Consider the following 24854-nt stretch of genomic DNA (forward strand, 5'->3'; position numbering starts at 1 on the left):
TTCCTCTGGACTGAATCAAATAAAATATTCTCATATGAAAACATCAGTCTGTTCTGTATTGTATATTATGTATGTTCTGTATTGCAGCAGCGTGCCATGATGTTTTATACGACTTCTGGCAGATAGATGAACAATTATTTGCTAAATTAACAAAAACACAACAACATGCAGACTGCAGTAAACACATTAGGAAACACATGACAGTCACATGACTCATCTTCCATCAGGCAGGTGAGTTCACACATTAAACATTAAAGCAGACACAGGTGTAAATAATAAAACCCCATCCATCACCTGCTGGTCCAGCTGTCAGCACAGCATGCAGGATATTGATCCCCCCCTCCCCTCCCCAGAAAGGAAATTTATTTTATTTGATTAATTATTGGAAGAAGTATTTCGACTGCAAATCTTTCAATTTTTTTTATTATTATTTAGTTTTTTTATTATTTAAAAAGAGAAAAAGCATTCATTACAAAGATTGAAAACATGATAATATATGTGTACATTAGAAATATATATATTTTCACATTTCATAAATCATATTAATTTTATATTAATTTCAATGGATTACCCAAAATGTGTTCTGATTACTTTCAGGTACTTAAAGATGACTTTGCTGTATTTGAGTTATAAAGGTACAGATGAGAAAAAGGGAAACATTACAGTTATCAAAATGTATTTCAGGTTTGCCAACGAACACACCTACACGTTTATGTACATCATTTATTTGGTAATTTAATCTAAATCTAATCTAATTTTACATTTCTTTTGTATTTGAGTGCATAACAGCGTTCCCAGTGTTTCTGTCTCGACTCGACAGAGACAACAGGCTCCATCAGGGTGTGATGTCACAGTGAGGCGGCCGAGAGAAAGGTCCTGACAGCGGGGGGTAAATCACACCGGGGGGGGGGGGGGGTCAGGAGTGTGTGCTTAACCTTTGACCTCTCGCCTGAGTGTTTACGTGTCCGGCTTCAAACTCTCAGAGGGAGGAGGAGAATTTTGTTTTATTGGAGCTGAGCGTGGGGTCGAGGGGGAAATATGAGATTAGATCCATGAACAGATCAAAGCTTTTGGCTCCTGACCCTCAACATGAAGCCTGATGCTTGATGCTTTGTGTCTTCCAGCAGGATCTGATGCTGGATCTGTTCACCGACGTGTTCAATGTCAGTTTCCATTCAAACGGATGGGAAGTAAAAATCTGAACGCTACAAACTGGTCCGGCTGCATCTGATCTTGGTGAGGAGATTATATTCTGCTTTCCAGATAAATAACTCCATGTTGAAACTAAGTGGGATGTTGCTGTGAGTCTCAGTCCTGAATCTGTCTTCCTCTGTCTTCCTCTGTCTGTCCTCTGTCTGTCCTCTGTCTGTCCTCTGTCTGTCCTCTCTGTCCAATAAAGCAGAAACACAAAAAAAATAAAAAAGACACATTTCCACCAGTCACACCTACTGGGTGAAGACAGAAAAGAAACTGGTCTGCTGCCTCTCTGTGGGTTTAATGTGTTCAGAGATTGTTATCACTGTTATTATTGGTGTTATTTTTTTATTTACTTCTTATTATTTTCTTCTTATTTTTGCTGCAGATGTTCAGATGGAGGTTTCCAGGCCTCTGTGTATATTTTGCATTCATTTGTGTATACGCACGTATGTGTTTATCTGTGTATTGCTTTGTATGTATGTAATACATGTATGCTCATTTGCATAAAAAAAGAAATAATATGTTTAGTGAGCGGGGGGTGGGGGGGGGGGTTGACCTGCCACTGATGGGGTTTTTCCAATGGAGCGGCTTTCCTACACCCCCCCCACCCCCCCACCCCCCCAAAACAATCCACTCTGCACTCATATTCAAATAGTGTAATTGAGTGAGATTTACATTGTTTTGAATTAACCCCGCCTCCCCACTGCTGCTGAACACATAACACTGCGTCTCCAGATAAATCAGCAGGCTCTAATAGGACGAGGGGGGGGTGAGGGAGGGGGTGAGGTGGGGGGGGTGACCGGCAGGCCAGGCGGCGTGCTGGGTGTGTAACGGCCATGACACATTTGGTGGCACTAATTCATTTATTTCATAATAATAACGCCTGGGGAGCCGGCGGCGGCTGCGGCGGCGAATCAGGTTTTAATCCGAGGAAAATCAGAGCGGCGGCGGCGATGATGTCGACACGAGAGGAATATTTAAATTTGTGATGACGCCGCGGCGGCTCCTGGAGGAAGACGGTCCGTCCGTTCACCGCTTCACACCCGTCTGTCCTTTACCTGCTGCAGAGCCGACGAGCCGCCATGATGGAAGAGCGAGACAAAACGAAAAACCAGATCGAAACAAACAGACGACTGTGACATCATCGCCTCTTCCTCCCTGACCGTTTTAACGTTTTAACGTTTTAACGTTTTAACGTTTCATCCGACAAAACAGAGAAAACAGAATATTTCTTTGCAGCAGCAGCAGAGCGTTCAGACTGAGCTGTGAGGGGAAAAAGTCATTTGATACACCAAGCAGAAACCAGATAGAAAACAACAGATAAACCTGTTAGTGAAAAAATATGTAATTGTGATTATTTTTACTGATATTGCAATTGCGATATGATTTGTGATATTAGAGGGAATGATCATTTTTACATCATTATTCTCATTTTCATTGAAAAACATATTAAAATTATTATTGAGTGATTTTTGCGGGGATCTGTACCAAACAAAGATGTTTTCTTCAGTCTGTAGAATATGATGTGTAGGCCAGGACATCTCTGCAGCACCACAATATTTACTTTAAAATGTTATTTTGACACATTTCACCTTTAACAAATATTGCACCTCCTGCGAATTGAAAATTGCAGTAGGCCATATTGTGATTTCGATAAAATTTAGATTAATTGTTCAGTCCTACCTGTTAGTCTGAACAAGGTGAGAGTTTTTCTTTCAACATCAATTCATACGTCGTCAATCCTAAACACAACCTTCAGACTCGTGGAGAAAATGACAAAATAAAATAACACAGAGGAGCAAAGAAATCGTCAAAATGCATTTCAACAAACCGCCTCGTCTCCCACGAAGAACTGACATTATTATCATATCAGAGAGGAGCTGCTGACATGACTGCTGAGTATAAAAAATCAAGTCAAATGTCCAGTCAGTCCAGTCAGAGTCAGTATCCCCAGCCACATCCGAAAGGCCAACACTCTGTCATCTTTCAAAAAAGCCTCAAAACCCACATATTCACTCTTGCTTTTGACCTCTAATCTTCTTCTCCTCCCCCCTCCCCCGTTCCTCCCTATGTATACGTCCTTTTCTCATCTATTTCTATCTTTTATATATATCTCTATTAAATTTGTTTTATCCTGTGTTTGTAAAGCGTCTTTGAGCACCGAGAAAAGCGCTATATAAATGTCATGTATTATTATTATTATTATTATTATTATTATTAATATGAAATCAAAGTAAACACTTGAATCTTCAGCGGATGGAAATCAACACAGAGCGAAAACCCAATCAGGCCTGAGTGGTGTGTCCAGGGTAAGATGTTTGTTTCTGACCCGAGCTGCAGGTCGACATGGAGACTGTGTGTGTGTGTGTGTGTGTGTGTGTGTGTGTGTGTGTGTGTGTGTGTGTGTGTGTGTTCTCATTCTAAAGCTCTCTGAGTGCAGCTGAAGTGTTGGAGCTGATGATGAGCGTGCTTCATGCAGGACAGCAGGCGTCTCTCTGCATTTTGAGAGAGACCACACACACACACACACACACACACACACACACACACACACACACACACACACACACACACACACAGGGTGGTAATTAAAGCGTGGCGGAGCGGCTGACCGGAGCTTGTTGATGCGTGGCCACGCAGGCGGCGGCGGCGGCATTAAGACGACCGGCTGAACCCTTTTACTGAAATCCTGAAAACAAAAGCAGGAATTTAAAGATCATAAAGGAGCCGATGAGGAGATGAATAATTCTCTAAAATCTCTCAGTGTTTGAGCCCGGCTGCGTATTTAACACCGGACACCAGCTGGATGACATTTAGTCGACTCCACAGCCGTTTTGACAGGGAGTTCCTTTATTTTCCGAAAAGCAAAATGTCTGGCTGGTAAATTAAAGCGAGTTTCTGGTGAATTTATGGAACAAATCTGACATTTCCTGCCTGTTTCAGTCCTGCGGCTCTTTACACTTTAAAGCTGTTTTCAGGTGGAAAATACACCGAAAAATATATCGCTGTATCCATTTTATCAAGTCATTTAGTCTGGCATCAGGCGTTAAAACCTCGTGGAAAAGGCCGTGCCGACACTGTGAGAAAATGTCAGTTTGTTTCCGATGAAAATCAACTTGCTTCAGGAATTTTCTTGAATCGAGCGACTTCCTCCTGGTGCCTGTGGAGGACCGGCCTTATTTCAACATATTCAAATTTGTTTCGAGAAAATCTTCTAAACAGGTGAAATCTTGCATATTCATATCCACTGTTCATACTGTTAATACTGTATATATCTTAGCACATTCATACTACCCTTATAGCTTATTCCATTTATACATTATATATATGTACATTACATTGCACTGCACTTTTACTGCTTCTTTTGCACTTGTGGTTAGATGCTAAACTGCATTTCGTTGTCCTTACAGTACTTGTACTCGTACTGCAATGACTTGTACTGCAATGACAATAAAGTTGAATCTAATCTAATCTAATCTAATCTAATCTAAAACTGCTTTAGAAACAGGTGAAATGATCTTAACCCACCGGCAGATTATTACACCTGATTTGAGGAAAACAAGATTTTAAGCCTCAACACGACTTGTTATGATGGAATTTTTTTGCAGAGAAAGCACAAAATTAACCTAAAGGTTTTCATGTGAATATGAACAAACCTTCTGACTGTCAATCTGTCTAAATATACTCATTTTCTCTTGTTTATCTGTCCTTTGCTGCACTGTAAAACATTGTGTGTGAACTTATGTGACTCGACTTGTCATTTGACTGACTGCTGGTTTTCTGACATTTAAAAATCCCTCCATGAAAATGACAACAAAGACATCTACAATGATGCTGTTTTACTATCCAAAAATTTATGAAATTATTATTATAATGATTTGGATTGTGTTTCCCTGTGTTGTCGTAGGGTCAAAGGTCACAGTGGAACCTGAGGTGAAGCTTTGACCCTGAATCACTCTGCCTGTTTCTTTCTCTGTTTTACAGTAAAAACACAAACCAGAGGGAATCGAACCCTCAACCCTCTGTCTCACCGTCTCTCTCTGTGTCTGTCTGTCTGTTGTCTCTCCTGCTCTGCCTCCGCTCTGCGTCCCCAAAACCACACACACACACACACACACACACACACACACACACACACTCCACTGGCTCTGTAGTTGGATGCAATTAAATCAATTAAACTGCCGATTAAGCAAATGAGGGCTGATTAGAAAATTAGTGGCTGTCTTTAGGAAGGCGGGAAATGCTTCCTAATTAGTGAGGCGGTTACTTGACTGTGAAGAGCTTCAGATGTTCAGACTGAAGCGTCAGCAGAGTCACACTGACAGCTCACAGGCCGCCGAGACGCAAAATACAGATTTAAGGTTTCAGATCTGAGAGACTGAAAACATTTTCCTCACATGTACAGATGAGACAGATGGTTCAAAACGCAGAGTGACATTTTCAGTAAAGGGAAACTCTGACATGTTCAATTTTAGTTTTTCTACTATTTCTTGTCACTGGACATGCTGCAGAGACAAACTGTGGGGAAATTCTGTCGCTTTCTGTAAAACGGCTTGTTGTTAACATTTGTGACTGAAAGCCGCAGCAGAGCTCGCTGTGAGCTGCAGCTTGTGTTTGTGCCTCTTTTGGTTTCCACGAGGAAAAGTAACCGATGGAAACTCAAAGTGTCAAAGCTCGTCTTTAATTTGTAATGTGAGATCAGCAGCAGAGTGGCAGAGAGCTGAGCTGTGATCTGTGTCTGCGGCTCGTCTCTCCACAGAGACGCTGTTATCCGCAGCTTCTGACTATAAATTCATGAAGCTGCCGTTCGGCAGGCGGAGCAGCTTGTTATCTGATTTGCTTCATAAATGCGAGCAATTGAGTGAATATCCATGGCCTGTTGTCACTTGGGATAATACTTGATACGTCCCATTTTCGCCGGCCTAATTATTCCATTTGTGGACCTGGATGCCATTTAGACGCAAGGTAATTCAGCATGGTAACTCAATTAAATTTCTACTGACTGGGATTTATGAAACATCAATAGCTCCTCAGTGAGACCAATGGGAACGCTCCTTATTTATCCCCAAGTCCTACTGATATTGCATTTCTGCAGCTCAATTAAATATGCCGGCAATAAGAATGTTTCACAAGTCCGTAATGAGAAAAGACAAGATTTTTCCCCCCTTGATCTGCAAATTGTGGATTTCAGGCCGGTGAATTAGCGGGAGCTCGGCAGTCATTACCTCTGGAATTAACTTTTAAAAATGGCAGAGGCGATCGGCTGTGATTGAGGCTCGGCGTCCCGGCTCGCTCCCCGCCGCAGAGCCGCTCCGACTCACACACTCCATCCCGCCTGCATGAGCTCACCCAGAGGACAGCTTACACACGGTAACATCATGTGAACGTACACATGTAACGATACTGTGAGTAATGCAAAGCCGGCTTGACATTATTTTCCCTTTAATGGTAATGTTCTGTCATCGCTGTGTGGTGAAAAGCTTCTGAACAACAACTTGACATTAACATCAATTCACTGGAAATCTTCCTGTGTTTGTTCCCTTGTGTGTTTTTCTTGTATAACATTCACACATTTAGATATAAAGGTTTTAAAACATTTAGTGTATTAATAGTGTTCGGATGTAAAACCCCAGCTAACGTCCTTCAACTAAAACACTAACTTCAGAGGACAGATGATCAGGTGTTGAGTCACTTTATTCAGACGGAGCTGTTTGACATGTAAAAATGTTATTTAAGTGACACAGGATGGTAATAACGCCCTAAAAGCCTGTCACACAGCAGCTGGTGGGTGAAGTTATGGGTCAGAGTGACCTTTGACCCCTCTTTTATAGTAATGGACTCAATAGGAATTCACTTTGACGCAGAAAACTGTGCAGATTAACGGCGGACCGGCCGGGTGTCGTGACCCGGGTGTGTTTGGCACTCGGCTCGGCGGTGATGAAGTGGGTTTACTCTGAGAATGCTAATATTGTGGCAACAATTTCAGCCGCCGGAAAGCTGCCAAAATATATCAGCCAGAAGAAGAGGAGAACACACGGAGGAATGAGCAAGAGGGGAACAGGAGAGAAGGAGAGAAGGAGAGAAGGAGGGAGGAAGGTAACAAGGAAACGAAGGTGCAGACTGATGTTTGTCTGCAGGCTGGATGTTAATATTTGTGATCTGCAAGTGAAAATGTTTGCAAAATCGCTTGGAACGAGGCCCTGATTTGTTTTAGGTTTTTATCGTGTTTGATGTGGTTTATGATGTTTTTATTGAGGTTTTATTCTGAACCCCGTCTGCAACTGAATATCCCTAAGAGGAGAATAAAGTTTTGAATTGAAATAAATTGAATTGTTGTACAGATGAAGGTCCATGCAGCCTCTGACACACGGTCTGCTCTATCTCTCCTACATTGATTGATTGATTGATTGATTGATTGATTGATTGATTGATTGATTGATGTGTTTATTTGAGTGTCCTGCACCATTTATGGTGCCCAGCCCATATGGGCTTACAAGACACTAGACAGCAACAACAACCAGGATGGCCACATGACAAATCATAATGTACAGTTCCACAAATTGAAAAGGAAAACATTTCAAAAACATTACATTTCCATGACAGAAATTTCCTGTTATGTTGGATACAGTGTTCTCTGTCTTAGTTGCATTTTCTATAAATCTTGCTAAGACAAAAATCTCCTCATTAAAGAGCCAACTCAGCATATCACCTCCAGACAAACAAAACAAATCAGGGTTCTTCAACTGAATTTTTTCAAATAGATGATTCCTCAAATCACTGAACATGGGGCAGTGAAACACAAAATGAAATTCATCCTCAACAACACCAAGATCACAAAACACATGAACACAGCTTCAGGAATATCTTTATATCTGCCTGCCTCAATACCTACAAGTCATTTTATTTAAGAAAGGGAGCAAGAAACTCTTCTTTATGACAAGATATTAAAAAGCCTCTAATCGCTGGTCAGTCCATTTTTGAAGTTAAAACTCATCATGTTTAGACTCACCTGCCCTCTTCAGCTTCACTGGCTTCTACTAGATATGTTAATGTTCAAATCCGATGTGTTTACAATAAGCCTAGCGGACCAGATACTGTGGTTAGTACAAACCTGGACTAAACACTCCAGAGCTGGTCGGTTTCACAAGGAAAACAAAGATGCTGGATCTTACTGTGGCATCAGCTTCACACATCTGGAAACAAACAGATCCTCCTCAGGTCCTTCCTCTTCCTGAACAACCACTTCCTGTCTTCTTTTCAAATGTTTCTTCTTCTTGTAACATTTGCAGCAGCTTAGACACTTTACAGCTCATCGCTGCCCTCCACTGGTCAGTACAACACCCAGTCCCCCCCCCCCCCAGAGGTCAATTCAGGAAACAGGAAACTGAATTGGAATTTCAGGAAGTTGAATTTAATTCAATGAAATTCTGTGAAATTCCATGTTTTCTTTGTTTTTTCTTACCGCAGATTACACATAGTGTTATAAATTATCCTAAAATGTTAAAAGAACCTTGATGCAGAACATGTAATGGTAATCCACATTATGACTGAATGTGTTTGGTTTGTTGAACTGTCTTTTATTTGATTCATAATGTTTTGATTTATAATGTTTAGAGTCGAGACAAACTCTCTTAGAAGTGGAATTTAATGGAATTTAATTTAATTCAATTCTGTTTCCTGTCATTCCAGTTCAGTTCTCATTCAGTTCATGAATGGACCCGAACCTGTTTGACACTTCTTACTACAATGTATAAAAAAACAGAGGAGCCATACAGTATACAGGCAGGACAGATGCTCACTGGAGAGAATCTACTTAATTATGAGCAGATCTGATTGGAGATTTCTTGCTGGTGAAATATCACTAATATCATCCAAAAGTGTAAAAACATGGATCTCCATCTAAGGGAAAAAGCCCAAGGCGCTCTGTCTGCTGGTACAAAAGTAATTAAAACCTTTATCTAAGGGGCTACATCGTTAAAAACATGACCAACATCGACCCGATCAGGACCGAAGGCTTTTTAATTACTATTGGACCAGGCTTTAACACTTTTGGAAAATTGAACAAGAAATCTCCAATAGGATCTATTGCTAATTTACTGTGATGTATGTTATGAATTTATGTCAGAAAGATTAACATCAGCCTGAAAAACAAGGTAAAGTTTATTCTGCAAATGAAAAGTTTAGAGTTTAGATGGATTCATCCTCCACACAGCCATGTTCAGACGGTCAGAGGAGCTAAAGAAAAGGTGTATGTAACGTCAGTGTGTCTGTGTCTGTGTCTGTGTCTGTGTGTCTCTGTCTGTGTGTCTGTGTCTGTGTCTGTGTCTGTGTCTGTGTGTCAGTGTCTGTGTGTCTGTGTCAGTGTGTCTGTGTGTCAGTGTGTCTGTGTGTCTGTGTCTGTGTCTGTGTGTCTGTGTCTGTGTGTTTGTGTGTCAGTGTCTGTGTGTCTGTGTCTGTGTCTGTGTGTCTGTGTGTCAGTCTGTCTGTGTGTCTGTGTCTGTGTCTGTGTCTGTGTGTCTGTCTGTGTGTCAGTGCGTCTGTGTCAGCGTGTCTGTGTGTCAGACTGTCTGTGTGTTTGTGTGTCAGTGTCTGTGTGTCAGTGTGTCTGTGTGTCTGTGTGTCAGTCTGTCTGTGTGTTTGTGTGTCAGTGTCTGTGTGTCTGTGTGTCTGTGTGTCTGTGTCAGTGTGTCTGTGTGTCAGTCTGTCTGTGTGTCAGACTGTCTGTGTGTTTGTGTGTCAGTGTCTGTGTGTCAGTGTGTCTGTGTGTCTGTGTGTCTGTGTGTCTGTGTGTCTGTGTGTCAGTGTGTCTGTGTGTCTGTGTGTCAGTGTGTCTGTGTGTCTGTGTGTCAGTCTGTCTGTGTGTCTGTGTGTCTGTGTGTCTGTGTGTCTGTGTCAGTGTGTCTGTGTGTCAGTCTGTCTGTCTGTCTGTGTGTCTGTGTCTGTGTGTCTGTGTGTCTGTGTGTCTGTGTGTCAGTGTGTCTGTGTGTCTGTGTGTCTGTGTGTCTGTGTGTCTGTGTGTCAGTGTGTCTGTGTGTCAGACTGTCTGTGTGTCAGTCTGTCAGTCTGTCAGTCTGTCAGTCTGTCAGTCGTCACACAGCAGGACTTTATAAAGCTAACAGACGTGGAGTCAGACCGGCAGCACCGGCAGCACCGGCAGCACCGGCCGCCTCTGAAGCTGCGGATGAGAACGAGCCGGTGAACCGCCGGTGACATCACACCGCAGAAAAGACCAATTAGAGTGTTTTTTGTTTTAGGGGTCATTATAATTAATGACAGTCTGGAGCGCGGGAGCCGCTCAAGTCCTTCACAGATAAAAGGCATTTGGCATCTGGGCTCCACTGGCATCAGGCAGCCAGTTAGAGCGCCAGCCTGTACAATAGTATGAATATTTAATTAATAATTAGTCATGTAATTTCTCCTCAGGAATTATTATCCCTCAAACTGGTTTGTGAATTTAATTATTAGCAGCCTTTTTGTTTCCATGTCCCCCTCATTACTGTCAGGATTGATGTAACATAAACTTCATTAAAAATTAAAGTGGGGTTCTTAATTACGAGGCTACCCTCACTGAAGCCAGAATTAGCCAACTCAGTGATGTGCAAATGAGAGCATTATTTAAGAAACATGCTGGAAGTAGTTATGCTAATTCGACGGGGTTCACAGTGGCAGACCTTTTCACTTGCGGTTGCATATTCATTAAATGCACTATGCAAATTTAATGTAGCAGCCTTAGTAATGCCTTGTTAATTTATTCAGATTTATTGAGTAAGACTTGTAAAAAGTACCAATTTAATTAGCCCATCTCCTCGGATGGTGGGTGGCGATCGCTGAGCTTTTTAAAAAGCCGCGTCGAGCTCGACGGAGGGAAAAAAACTATCAGAGAATATCATGTTTTACAATTCACGGCTTTAAAGGGGATATTTGCTGCACTTATGGGACGTTCAAAGAGAAATCACTTAAACTGCACGCTGTTTTCCCAAAAGGAAAATAGAGGCGAGCGAGGAGGAAATAATCCTGTCTCCTCTGAGTTAAGGAAGGCCGGCAGCAGTTGCTGAGTCCACAGTCTAATGGCTGAAATGATGCTGCCAGGGCCGTTAACCTGCCAGCGCTCAGACTGATGGGCCAACCAAGAGTCTTTGGAAGGTATTTACTCTCAGGCGGCTCCCCGGACGCCTCCTCACACCGCCGGAGGTCCCATCAGCCGCACGACTCGCAGCCTCACGCTCACACACACTTAGTTCTGCCTCTGCCTCTCCAAATGATCTGCACCTCTGATGATGGACGTGTCTCCCCCTCAGATCTAAACCTTTCTTCTTCTTGCTGTTTATTTTCAGTATTTATTTAGGATTATTCTGATTGTGTCGTAAGTCGTACCTTAAAAAACAATCCTTTGCCTTTAGTTGCTTCCACAAGATATTTGTGTTGAAAAATGCAGATATCACCAAACTGGCAAGTTCTTTTCAAATGTGTTTTTTATGATCTATGCTCTCTTTTGATTTGACAATTATTTGAAAATGTTTGTTTGAGTTTGTGCCCCCACCCAAATGTTGAATGCACGACACCCCAGACCTGAAGGACTCTGTGTTCCTCTCACTGATCCCGAATTTCTCCAAGGGGATTAATAAAGTCATATCTTATCTTTATCTTATCGTATCTAAACTCACACATTTCAGCTGAGACAAAGCTGAAGTTATTATCACTGATTATGAAACCTTTCTGTTGGCTGAAAACAGACTCACTGTGTTGATTTGACATTTCAAAGTGTTTCTTAAAAGTGTTAGATAGATAGATAGATAGATAGATAGATAGATAGATAGATAGATTGATTAATTATTAATCCCAGAGTTAAATTCAAATTGTTACAGCAGGAGGACACAATTTGAATTTGTTTGATTTGAAGAATTGCCTTTTTTCTCCTACAAACATAATACATGAAGCACTTATTTTTTTAGAATTATGACTATATTGGCTATAGTAGAGTTATGTTACTCTGTGTATGTCAGTGTGCAGAGCGTGGCTCAGACAGCAGCAGGTTCTGGGTCTTTATGAAACTCCCTGCAGACTGAAGAGATTCTCCTCAGCCAGCCCAGCGGCTTCCTGCAAACATTTTCAGAAAGTCAAATCCACACAGTGAGTTTCCTGTTTCTGCACACAGGCAGCGGCTCGCATCCCAGCAAATTGGCCACTTGATAAAACCAATAATGTAAAGATATATGTCTGAATACAATACATCCTCATCATGTGAATGAGATCTAAATCTCAGACAGGCGTCCTGCTCGGTCGTATGGAGGCAGACTCTCTGCAAATGAAAGCACCCGTCCCATGGGAGAGCTTCCAGCCTGGGATGAATTAAACAGCCCCCCCCCCCCCCTCCAACACACACACACACACACACACACACACACACACACACACTCTGTGGCCTCGGGCGGTGCACTTGACTGTGTGTCTGCAGTGTGCAGGCGGCCGGCAGCAGAAGCTCCAGTGAAATGCTGCGTTCAATCAGTCAGAAATCTGAAATTCCAGCTGTAACTATACAAGCTCTTGTATAGTTTTTTTTTATTTGACTAACATAAAATCCTGTTGCTCATGATGCAAAAGTTACTGTTATGCCAATAATATTTGGCAATGTTAGCTAGCTAGTTAGCATAGAATGTTAGCAACTATAAGCAACTTTCAAATTTCAAATTTATGTTTAACTGTTCACCACACAGCTGTTTTGATGGATTTAAGGTCATGTGATGCTGACAATTAAACTTAAGTGTGTTTTGAGATTGTAAAGTTGTTAACAGTAATGCTGTGTAGAGTTCACAGTGTTTGCTGCCATGTTGTTGTGACGTCAGAACTGTATCAGAACCCATGGGGATGACAAATGTTGGTCGAATTTCTGACTTGTAATTCTGACTTGAAGGACCGTTCCAGTGCATTTTTCTTATACGAACCTGAAATTTCAGAATTTCAGACTTTTCCGACAGCGTTGGTCATCTCCTCTTCACCGCCGCTGGCTTCTCCTCTGTTCTGTATCAGAACCAGAATCAGTTTTATTTACCAAGCAAGTTCACACATACAAGGAATCTGACTTGGTGGGTTACTGAAGTAGGTCAAATTAAACAAAACACAACGCAAAATTTAAAAAGTAGCGTAGAAAAATATAAATTTAGGCAATAGATATCTGTTCTGTACAATAAGCACATGGTTTCTGTTGGAGCCTGACTGGTTGCACTAGTCTCAAGTCACAAGTCATAGAGATCCTGGAATCAAAGACTTCCTGGAGTCAAAGACTTCCGGAGTCAGAGGTCCTGGAGTCAAAGAGTTCCTGGAATTGTAGAGGTCCTGGAATCGTAGAGTTCCTGGAGTAGTGGAGGTCCTGGAGTCAAAGAGGTCCTGGCATCAAAGAGGTCCTGAAGTCAAAGAGTTCCTGGAGTCAAAGAGTTCCTTGAGTCAAAGAAGTCCTGGAGTTGTAGAGGTCCTGGAATCGTAGAGGTCCTGGAATCGTAGAGTTCCTGGAGTCGTGGAGGTCCTGGCATCAAAGAGGTCCTGAAGTCAAAGAGTTCCTGGAGTCAAAGAGTTCCTTGAGTCAAAGAAGTCCTGGAGTTGTAGAGGTCCTGGAGTCGTAGAGGTCCTGGACTCAAAGAGGTCTTGGAATCGTAGAGTTCCTGGAGTCAAAGAGGTCCTGGGGTCAAAGAGTTCCTGGAGTCAAAGAGTTCCTGGAATCGTAGAGGTCCTGGAATCGTAGAGTTCTTGGAGTCATGGAGGTCCTGGAGTCAAAGAGATCCTGGAATCAAAGAGGTCCTGGGGTCTAAGAGTTCCTGGAATCGTAGAGGTCCTGGAGTCAAATAAGTCCTGGAGTCATAGATGTCCTGGAGTCAAAGAGTTCCTGGAGTCAAAGAGTTCCTGGAATCGTAGAGGTCCTGGAATCGTAGAGTTCCTGGAGTCGTGGAGGTCCTGGCATCAAAGAGGTCCTGAAGTCAAAGAGTTCCTGGAGTCAAAGAGTTCCTTGAGTCAAAGAAGTCCTGGAGTCGTAGAGGTCCTGGAGTCGTAGAGGTCCTGGACTCAAAGAGGTCTTGGAATCGTAGAGTTCCTGGAGTCAAAGAGTTCCTGGAGTCAAAGAGCTCCTTGAATCATAGAGATCTTGGGATCGTAGAGGTCCTGGAGTCAAAGAGGTCCTGGAATCATAAAGGTCCTGGAGTTGTAGAGCTCCTGGAAGTGTAGAGGTGCTAGAGTCATAGAGGGCCTGGAGGAATAACCTGGAGTCAAAGGGTTCCTGGAATTGTGGAATTCCTGGAGTCTTAGAGTACCCGGAGTTGTAGAGGTCCTGGAATTAAAGAGATTCTGGAATTGTACAGATCTTGGAATCGTAGAGGTCCTGGAGTCAAAGAGTTCCCCGAATCGTAGGGATCCTGGTCCTGAAGTTTGAATTTCATCTCTCCATCATGAACAGAGAAACAGAGAATATCTGTCTGCAGTAAAACTGAACACATTCCTCACAGTCTTGATCTCAACTTTGATGTTGAAAAGCCTCCGAACTCTCTGCACCCTGATGTGTTGCAGGGGGATTGCAGGAATAAGGACGCAACAAAAAAACAACATGTTTGTGGAGAGAGTTAGAGTTTGAGGGACTGAGGGCATGTTGACTTTCACTCTGCTTGTTTATTAGTTTGTAATTAACATAAAAAACATCCTGTGTGCTCCTGTTGGGCCGCTGGCTGTGTGCAATACACTGGCTTGTGGCGAATATGTAAATATATATCAGCTGTAAACACACAAGCAAACATTTGTTGATGTTCTCTGTAAACACCATAATATCACTGCAGAATCAAGAGTCGACTAATTACAGTAAAATACAAAGTTCACAGTGGAGATTAGGATTAAAATGTTTACAGAGAACCAATAAGAAATGTAGAGATACATACCAAATATATTCACTTCATCCTTCAGAATCTCTAAAGAGGATCCATAGTTTGATGGATTGCAAAGGAATCCAAAAGTATCTGAGAATAATCAGATTACATTACTGAACTGGTGTGATAATCTGGTAATCTGGATTACACCCAGAAAGTTTTACAGATATGAAACACTTAGTACTTTTAAAAGACAATGTAAAACTCATTTTATTATTGTTGCTTTTAAATCGGATTTCACTGCATGCTGGGAAGTCTGCTAACAAACTAACATTGTCTCTTATTAAACTGGTACAGGATCAGTTTAGTGAACGCTTGGTAAGATTTTCTTTCAAATCATAATTTTACATCACAAGTCATGAAGTCATGATTATAAATTATGAAGCTGATAACGTAGCTGCAACACATCTATATGCATTGAATTAATGGTTAAAGATGAGCTGGTTTCACTAAACTGTCATTTTCTATAGTGTATTTTATGCCCTGCATGGTCCCATTTGCCTGTATATGAAGTCCTGTTGTCTTTGTACCAGACATGTTACTGCTATTTGTCACTAAGACAAATTCTCTTGCATTAACAAAATAAACTGATTAATTAATCACTTGAGAGTAAAATAATGTAACACTTGTATTAGAATTAAAATAAATTGATGTAAATGAAATGTACTTTTTCCTGTTCAGTATAGAACAACACAGCAGAGTACAGCTGAAATGGATTTCATTTTTCATTTTCATTGCTGGAGTTTTAACAGATTGATGTAAGAAAAGTGAAACAGGAAGTTGGTTTGGAGGAGCGACACTCCTCCGTCCGTCCGTCCGTCCGTCTGTCTGGCCGTAGTTTCTCCTCTCACTGGGAGTGATGGAGGAGTTGGACCGAGCTCTGCTGCTTCTCTCCTCCTCGTCCTCCTCCTCCTCCCTCCTGCTCCCTCTTCCCATCTCCTCTTCCCTCTTTCCTCCTCTACCTCCTTCTCTCTCTTCCCTCCTCTTCTTCCTCCTCCTCCCTGCTCAGCTCCCGCCTGCCACATTAACGGGTAAAATTGATGAGATCGTTAGCTGTTGAGTATTAGCCGTGTTCGGCCGGAGCGTAACTTCTCCTCCCGATCCATCTCCTGCCCTTTATGGCGTCCGGATTTAACCCTTAAACCAAAAACCGAGGATAAACTTCACTCAGAGGAAACCTGATGAACGAAGAATAAAGCAGCGCAGTAAAACTCCAGAACAGTTTGGAGACAGTCGCTCTAATTCATCCTGATGTAGTTCCACTGAAACAATAAGACCCAGAGATTATATATTGGGAAGACCTCTGCCTCTGGAAGCACATGTACTGAGGAATAAAACCCAGAGGAGACGGGAGTGACAACAGTCTTATAAAAAATATGTGAAATGATCTCAAACTGTGAAGCTCAGCCTCCATGTTTGTGACAGAATCCAGTTCAGACCAGGTTCCTCCTCCAGTAAAGGATTCTGGTCCAGCAGCAGGAATTGTTCTGGACATTTCCACCTGTTGGTCATGTAAAGGTTAGCTAACGCTTCAGTTTAGCAGCTGAAACAGTTAGCTTCAGGTTAGCTTCAGGTTTTGCTCACGGTTCAGTAAATGAAAACTGAACCTGCAAGTGTGAAGGTGAAGCAGTTAAACAGAAGTTAAAGAAGAATTGTCCTCTGCTGATCCAGGATCAGATCCTCCTGACTTTCTCTCCTGTCTCACTCTGTCCTATTCTCTCTCTCATGATAAACAGACTTATTACTGAAAATGATCTTTACATTTTAACAAATTTGTGCATCTCTTTTGGGACAAAACACATTTGTGATCAACACAGTTCATGTTCACAGCAGCCTGCCTGGTTCCAGACTCTGTACAGTTCAGCTGAACTGTGCAGCAGGTGGATCCTGACACACACTGACCTGCCTGAGGTTTCAGCTGTAGGACACAGTTTAGAAAGACTATGGGGCCCGAAACACGATCTCTACTGACACAGAGGACGCCACTGTAATTCTTAAACTGTCACCTAATGTTTATGAGCAATGCCTTTAGTGAATATCATCCAACTAAGATACGGAGCACTAATGATATACTGGCGGGGCAGGGGGTCTAGGTACAGACATAATGAAACCATTTCAATACATTTAAACAGTTTTTGGTCCCATATTCACCACCTGTCCCCTCGCCTGCTTAAAGCCACAATCTGCAATCCAAATGTAAACAAAGTGAAGCCCCGCCTCAGACTGAAGCTGGACTGGTTTGGACTTTCAAACTGATGAAGCAGCTCTAGACAGAAGGAATGGCAGTTTGTAAAAGCTAAAAAAGAGTTTCAGATGTACTTTGAAGCTGTAAAGGTTTCTGGTTGTGTGGTTTGTAAAGGGGATAGTATCTTGAGTGTGTGCGGGGGAGGGGGGGGGGGGGCGTAGCAGGGGGGAGGGGGGTCCAATAAGATGTGTGTGCCCGGGGGCCCAGGGGCCGGTTAATCCGGCCCTGACAGCAACCCATACTGACAAAAAACATATGTTGTTGTTAACATAGAAAGAGTTCATTTCTAAAGAGCTATATGTTCAATATGGAAGAAGAACTGATTCCCTGAAGTATATTTAATTTCTGTAAAATACAGAGTATCAGGTCTTTCAAAGTCTTAGTATTTTGTCAACCAAGGACTTAAAAGATCCATCATTTGTTTTAATTTTGTGCTCTCAACAGTTTCTAAAAGTGTGACGACTGAAACTCTTCACATGTTGAACATGTGAGTCGTCCCAAACCGGACGGGCCGATGAGTCGAGCTGACCCGTCCTGTAGAAGAGCGTGCAGCAGTGAAATATACAATTAATACAATTTTCTGGAGTGTTTGTGTCCCTCTGCAGCCGGCCGGCCGTCTGCTTCATGAAGCCTGTCCTCAGGCTTCACTCATTAAAGCAGGGATTAACACAGCAGCATCAAACATTAAAGAGGTGGGTTTATCTTATTGTTCTCCAGCAGCGTCTGTCAGCCAATCACTGCGGAGCGTTTCTGATAAACCTGACAGCCAGCAGTCACATAATGAACCTCCTACCTCCAACATGTCAACTTTTCAGGAACAAAGTCTTGTTCTTAGCTTGGTGATGCAGTTTTCACATTATCCAACTGGATTTAAAGAGTTTCATTAGACCAAGAGAGGAAAACGTTCTGAACCCACAGACAGCTTTAAATCCCTCAACTGAAGTGAAAACATGAAAATTACCAAATTGAACATACAAGGTTTTCACACAACAAACGTGATATTCACACCAACACTAAATAAGCATATGACATTTGGTGGATGCTTTTAATCAGAATACCTTATAATACCTTATTACACAGCTACATTGAATACTCAATTCTGATTGGCCAGTGAACACATTCTGAGGTCAGTTATTTCTGAATAACAGACCACTGTTTGCTATGGTTGCAGTTCTGCTGGGACTTTTTTTTATTAATGGCAGAAGCTTGTCAGTTACTTTAAGTCATTATAAAATAATTTTAAATCAATATTCCGTGTCAAATGCCTTTGGTAAGCAGCCGTGTCACAAGCAGGATAACATCCGTCTTTATCACAGAACAAACCCAGCAGAGAGTAGAGACCTGATGGAGCCAAGAGGCCGAACCGAGTCAAACATCTGATGCAGGGTCAGCTTCTGACCAGAGGTGGAGACTCAAGTCACATGACTTGGATTCGAGTCCCAGTTTTATTTGCTTGAGTCTTGACTTGCTGCATGAAGAGAAGACTTGAGACTTGACTTGACTTGGGTTCTGGTGACTTGGGACTTGACTCTGACTTGTACTCTGATGACTTGAAAAGGTTTCTAAAGTCTTGACTTGAGATCTTGTGTTTGTGTAAATGACTCAGATTGAAAGTGATGAGATTTGTTCCAGCAGACGACTGAATTTAAATTCTGTTTTCTGAATTTGTATGGAATGATTGAATTTATTGAAGTTGAAACTGATTATAGAAATCAAACTCATGATGCTCTTACCAAGTTTTTATCCTATTAAAACCATATTGCATTGAAAAGTCCTAGATATTTAGTTTTCTTTAAGATATTAAATTGATACTGGACTCTTGATTTGTTGACTTGGTCACACCCTGTCCTGACTAAGAACAGAAACTAATGTGTTTAACCTCAGCGGCTTCAGATCAGATCACTGATTACTAATTCAACAGTAAGGATCGTTAAACTGTTCGCACGGATTTCAAAATTTCAAAAGAGCAAAGGATTTTTTTTCTACCAAGCGTCTTTATGAAGTGGACTTCGTGTGAAGGTAACGGTCCCGGATGTCGGACTTTCCCACCGGCATGTGAACGCAACATAAGCTTCACTTCCTACATCCCCAACATTACAAACAACCAACAGTAAGGAGGTCAAGGGTCAGAGGTCACAGCACCTTGACAACAGATAGAAGAAATATTCCTGTGAGCCTGAACAGAGAAGTGAAGGATGAGGAATCAGAAGCCAGGGAGGAAAGGTAGAAAGGTTTTTCCTCTCCTCCTCTCAGGTTTAAACAGAGACATCATTCCATTACTGCGACCCCTCTGGAGCCATTCATCACACACGACAGCTGATTAATTAAGCTTGGAGACTGAATTAGCCTCATTTTCCTCCCAGAGAGGAGCAGCAGCCCCGGTGACAAATTACAACCACCGCTGTTCTGCTACTGCTGCTGAGCTTTACTGTGTACTTCAGTCTGTTCTGAAGTCAGGGATTTACTTTTACTTAAGTATGTTTTGACTGAAGTACTGTGCTTCACTACATTTTAAATCCCATCTATAAGCATCACAGCAGAAAGCGGTGTTATCCTAAATTAGCCGACTGTCAGCAGAGAAGAGAAACGTCTTTTAGTTTGTTTTTTATCTTCAGATTTAGTTTGTTATTTATTAAACTGATTCTAGTTTGACCCTCTGTCTTCACAAGACACAAGACGGCAGGTAGAGAGATTGAGTGCAGTTTGTGTAGTACAGTACACAGTACACAGTATACAGTACACAGTACACAGTACACAGTATACAGTACACAGTATACAGTACACAGTATACAGTATACAGTACACAGTACACAGTACACAGTATACAGTACACAGTATACAGTACACAGTACACAGTACACACTATACAGTACACAGTACACACTATACAGTACACAGTACACAGTACACAGTATACAGTACACAGTACACAGTACACACTATACAGTACACAGTACACACTATACAGTACACAGTACACAGTACACAGTACACAGTATACAGTACTCAGTACACAGTACAGACAGCAGCTCTCTCTGAGCAGCTTCTCTGATGAACACACAGAACGACTCTGTTATGTAAAGACCATTATTTCCTTTTGTCCCGTACAATATTCTGTCTTTATTATTGCATAACAGAGGCATAAATACAACATATTTATCCTCTCTAATGACTTCCTCGGCTGGCTGTCTCCCTCGGCTCGGCTCGGCTGTGATTAATGCGGCGGCGGCCGGTCCGAGGCGGCGGCTCGGGACGGCGGCGAGGGGGAAGATGACAAAACGACGAAAACAGGAAGAAAACAAAAGGTGCGGAGCTCACCGGAGAATTGCAAGAGGAGCGTCTCGTGTATCAGAAAGATTAAGAATCTAATGTGCTATTATTCTCCAGCGCCGGCCGCGCCGCCGCCGGCTCCTGGGGCTCGGCCGGTAATAGAGCGGGGCTTTAGGAGCCGTCTGTGAGGGAAGACACCGGCGCCACGAGGGCCCTCCACGCCCCGCCGCCTTAATGCCGCCGCTCCTTGGACAAAAATTGACAGTGTCTGGAGAGTAAAGCAATCACCGGACCCGGTATTACCGAGCATTTATGTTTGAGCTGGGCCTCGCACAGCAAATCTTGACCTTAAGGAAGACCGTTATTCCATTTTTCTGTCAGACGCTCGGTAACTCCCCGTAAGAGCGACTCCGCGCCCGGCGGGGATTTCCGGCGGGTTTTCTGTAGGTTTAATTCACCGCCGCAATCTGTTTCCTCCTGATGCCGCCGAGGGCCGAGGACTCAGCCGCCGCCGCAGGACCGGAGAAAGAAAAATACGGAGAGCGGGGAGCGGGGGGGGGGGGGGATTTGTGTTTCCGCACGACTCGTCTGACACGTGCTCAGATGTTGGGACACGCTGAGCGGCTGCAGGTCAGTAAACACACCGTGAGCTCAGACTCTGAACTCCAGACTGACTGAAGACGCTCAGAGACTCAGAAGCTGTTCAGTTCAGTTCAGTTCAGCTTCTCACAGAGGAGAGGCTGCACAGGCAAATGAAAAGACAATACACAAGACAACACAGTGCCACAGCATGGGGTCAAAGGTCAACTGTCACATATTGTAGGAATGAGAAAGGGAATTCAAGTATTGCAATAATAACAGTAATAATATAAGTGACAGATGCAAAGTATTTTAAGTATTTCAGCTGTTTATTATTGCTGAAAAAATTCTCTGTCTGATACCAACGACTCCATCGACTAGGAATTGAAATCAGTAAGATTTATATCAGATTAAAAAAGAGAATACAGCATATTTCAGAAATTAAATGGTTAAAACAGTTCAGTGGTTTGTCTTCATTCTTGTTGCAAATCATAGAACTGACCTTTGCATTTAAAATAACACTTTACATTACACTGGTCTGATTCCTAATATCTGGATTAACCTAGGGAAAAAGTATTGTAAGGAAACTGTAATATTGTGAAGCTACTTTCACTAATAATTTCAATAACAATTCCTGCTGTTGGACCAGAATCCTTTACTGGAGGAACCTGATCTGAACTGGATTCTGTCAGAAACATGGAGGCTGAGCTTCAGATCAAGATCATTTCAGGAACTTTTCTTTGTTTTACAGGCGGGAAAAAAAACAAAGTAGACATAGATTTATTCATTGATTGAATTTGAGTAAAACAAAACACAGTAACACAAGTATTGACTTAGATAGATCTATATGAAGCACAGTAACTCTATTACACATCACAATATAAGCGAAAGAAAATCTTTACAATGCAGTTTATCATTTATCGTATTTATGTGAATAAGACATTTTGCCTCTATGCTCTTTCTATAAACTTAGTTAAAACAAACCTTCCTGCATCCTGACATTCTCACCACAAGACCAAAATAATTCCAGATTTTTTGCTTTCATAAGTACAATTACATTTGTACAATTTATACTGTGTATGGATGAACGTGTGTATGTATCTATGTTGTGTGTGTGTGTGTGTGTGTGTGTGTGTGTGTGTGTGTGTGTGTGTGTGTGTGTGTGTGTCTTTGTAGTGTCAAACTCACTTGTCCCACAGCAGCTGAGAGCTTCATCACTGAAACAGGATCAGATCGCTCCATTCATATTCATGAGGAGGTCGTTATGTTGATCAGAGCGTTAACAGCGTCAGGCTAACCGGACCAGAGGGACACACACACACACACACACACTCACACACACACACACACACACACACACACACACACACACACACACACACACACACTGCTTTTCATCTATAAAGACTCAACCGCAGCAGTTTAAGTGATTTGGAGCAGGATGAGAGAGAGTGGCAGTCTGACAGTTTATTCAGTCTGCAGGTCGGGAGCCACAGCTACAGAGTTTTATAGTGTTTAATATTCACGATTAAGTCAATACAGACAGAATATAATAAAGCTGTTGGTCAAAAGGTAAAAGCAAAATCAAAATAAAGGTTTTTGCTGCCTGAGGAAAAGCACTGAGTTCGAGACGTGTTGCATATTCTGCATGTTTAAGTCTGTTCACCTGCTCATTATGCGCTGGTGTTCATTTATGCGCTTTTGAAGCTTTAAGAAATATTTGGATATAATATTTTGCTTTCTAATCCATTTATTGACATTATATCCCGTGTCACTTTGGAAGCCCTTTTCAAATTTTTTAAGTTAACCTTTTAAATTGTTTTTTGACGTCAAAATGTATGTAATGTAAGTTTAAGAAGATGTATAAAAAAACTGTTTTCACGAGGTACAGCGATGAGGAAGGAGCCTTGTTTGTCTCAGGAATGTGACGCTCGCTGATGATGACGTTGTTTTGTTTTTTTTATTTGTTTTTTTTTTTCCTTTGTTTTCTCTCTGTGAGTGTTGGCACATGCCAGATGGGCACCTACAAGTTGATTATGTATAAAGACGATGAACATAGAAGTAATTATTTAAGTTGTGTATGATGGTTCACTGATTAAGTTTAGAAAAGGTTTAGGACCAAATAAGTATTTTACTTCTTCCTAATCCATTTCGGACATGTAATATTTATTTATTTATGTTGTTTATTGAGAATTTGTTGTATATGTTTACTGTTAATTTTATTGGTTATTCTTGTTTTGTTTTCTTACATATACAATACTGTGCAAAAGTCTTAGGCACCCTAGATTTTTTTATATAAATTTCTTATAAAAGTCTTAGATGTTTATTTGTTTTCTGCATTAGTGTGTCAGTAGACTGCTGTTTATTGTACATTTTTGATATTCAGAAACTTTTCATTTCATTAGTTTTGAAAGCATCTTCGCTTTATGGATTTCTTTGACATATGCCTAAGACTTTTGCACAGGACTGTATATATATATATATATTTTAACATGTTCGAAATAAATCTATTCTATTCTATTCTATTCTCTAAGGTCATATGAACAGGAGTGAACAAACCAATAATAATAACTGCAGTGCTCGCTCTCTAAAGTGTCTCTCTGTGTGATGTCTGGTCCAGTGCTGGCCTCTGTGGTTCGGCGTTGTCATGACAACAACACTCTGCCCTCCGCAGAGCGAGGCCGTCATCAGCATGGTGGACAGGTCGGACCGTTTCACCACCAACAATCTGCCTTCTGTCGGGTTTTACCCAGTGAACACATTTTTATTTTGTTGGATGGAGCCTTGCTGTGATCAGGACCCTGACATCACGACTCTGCTGGAACATATGGAAGGTCAGGAGCCGCTGTTTTGTGTGTGAAGTAACTCCACTTCCCCCGGTGCATAAATGGGCCGGTCCGTTAAAATTCCAGCTGTTTGGAGGATTATAAACATGCCGAATTTACCAGAAGATCCTACCGATTAGTAATAAAGTCTCAAATTATATTTCCCGATGTGTGTTTTTTGAAAATAAGGAAGGGAAAATAAATTGCCAGATTTTTGAAGGGACCTTGGTGTGGCAGGAGGGCCTCCTGTGTGTTTTTGAATGCAGAAATCTCCGCAGCGTATTTCAGGCCTCCAGTTCTGTGAGAAACTTTGTTAACTTTGTGACTTTGGTCGTCATAAACATGTTAAGAGTTGAAGCTATTTAATCTTATAATGGTGAAGCAGAGGCTTAGTATTCTTAAGGAGTTGAATATATGTAAATATGGGTCAAAGGTCACGTTATGTTGTTTGATACTTTTGCATTTCTTCCTCTGCAGTTTCCTCCGTGTTGCTGAGCGAAGCGGAGGAGGAAACTCAGCTCTTTGTCTACTTGTATACTTTTACTTAAAGCTTATTGGTTCTTTTTTTTTTGAGTGAAAGAAAATTAGATTTTATTTTGTCTTTGCCTGTGCATATATTTGCAGCGCTGCGTGCCGAACTTCATTTCCCTTGGTGGTAATTAAACAAATAAAAACCGCCTAATAAATAAGGATTCAATTATCAAAAGATTAGTATGTGATTTTGTTTTGATATTAACTTTGACTTAAAAGCAGCGCAGCTCTGTCCGGCGGACGCTCGCTCCCTCATGTAGTAATTAAATCAAAATCCTTTTCAAACACATGACACTCTGCTATCAA

This window comes from Centroberyx affinis, unplaced genomic scaffold (genome assembly GCF_046629955.1).
Source record: "Centroberyx affinis isolate AG114_WGS23_722 - 3 ecotype Tasmania unplaced genomic scaffold, CSIRO-AGI_Caff_v1 ptg007460l_1, whole genome shotgun sequence".
NCBI classification, from domain to species: Eukaryota; Metazoa; Chordata; class Actinopteri; order Beryciformes; family Berycidae; genus Centroberyx; species Centroberyx affinis.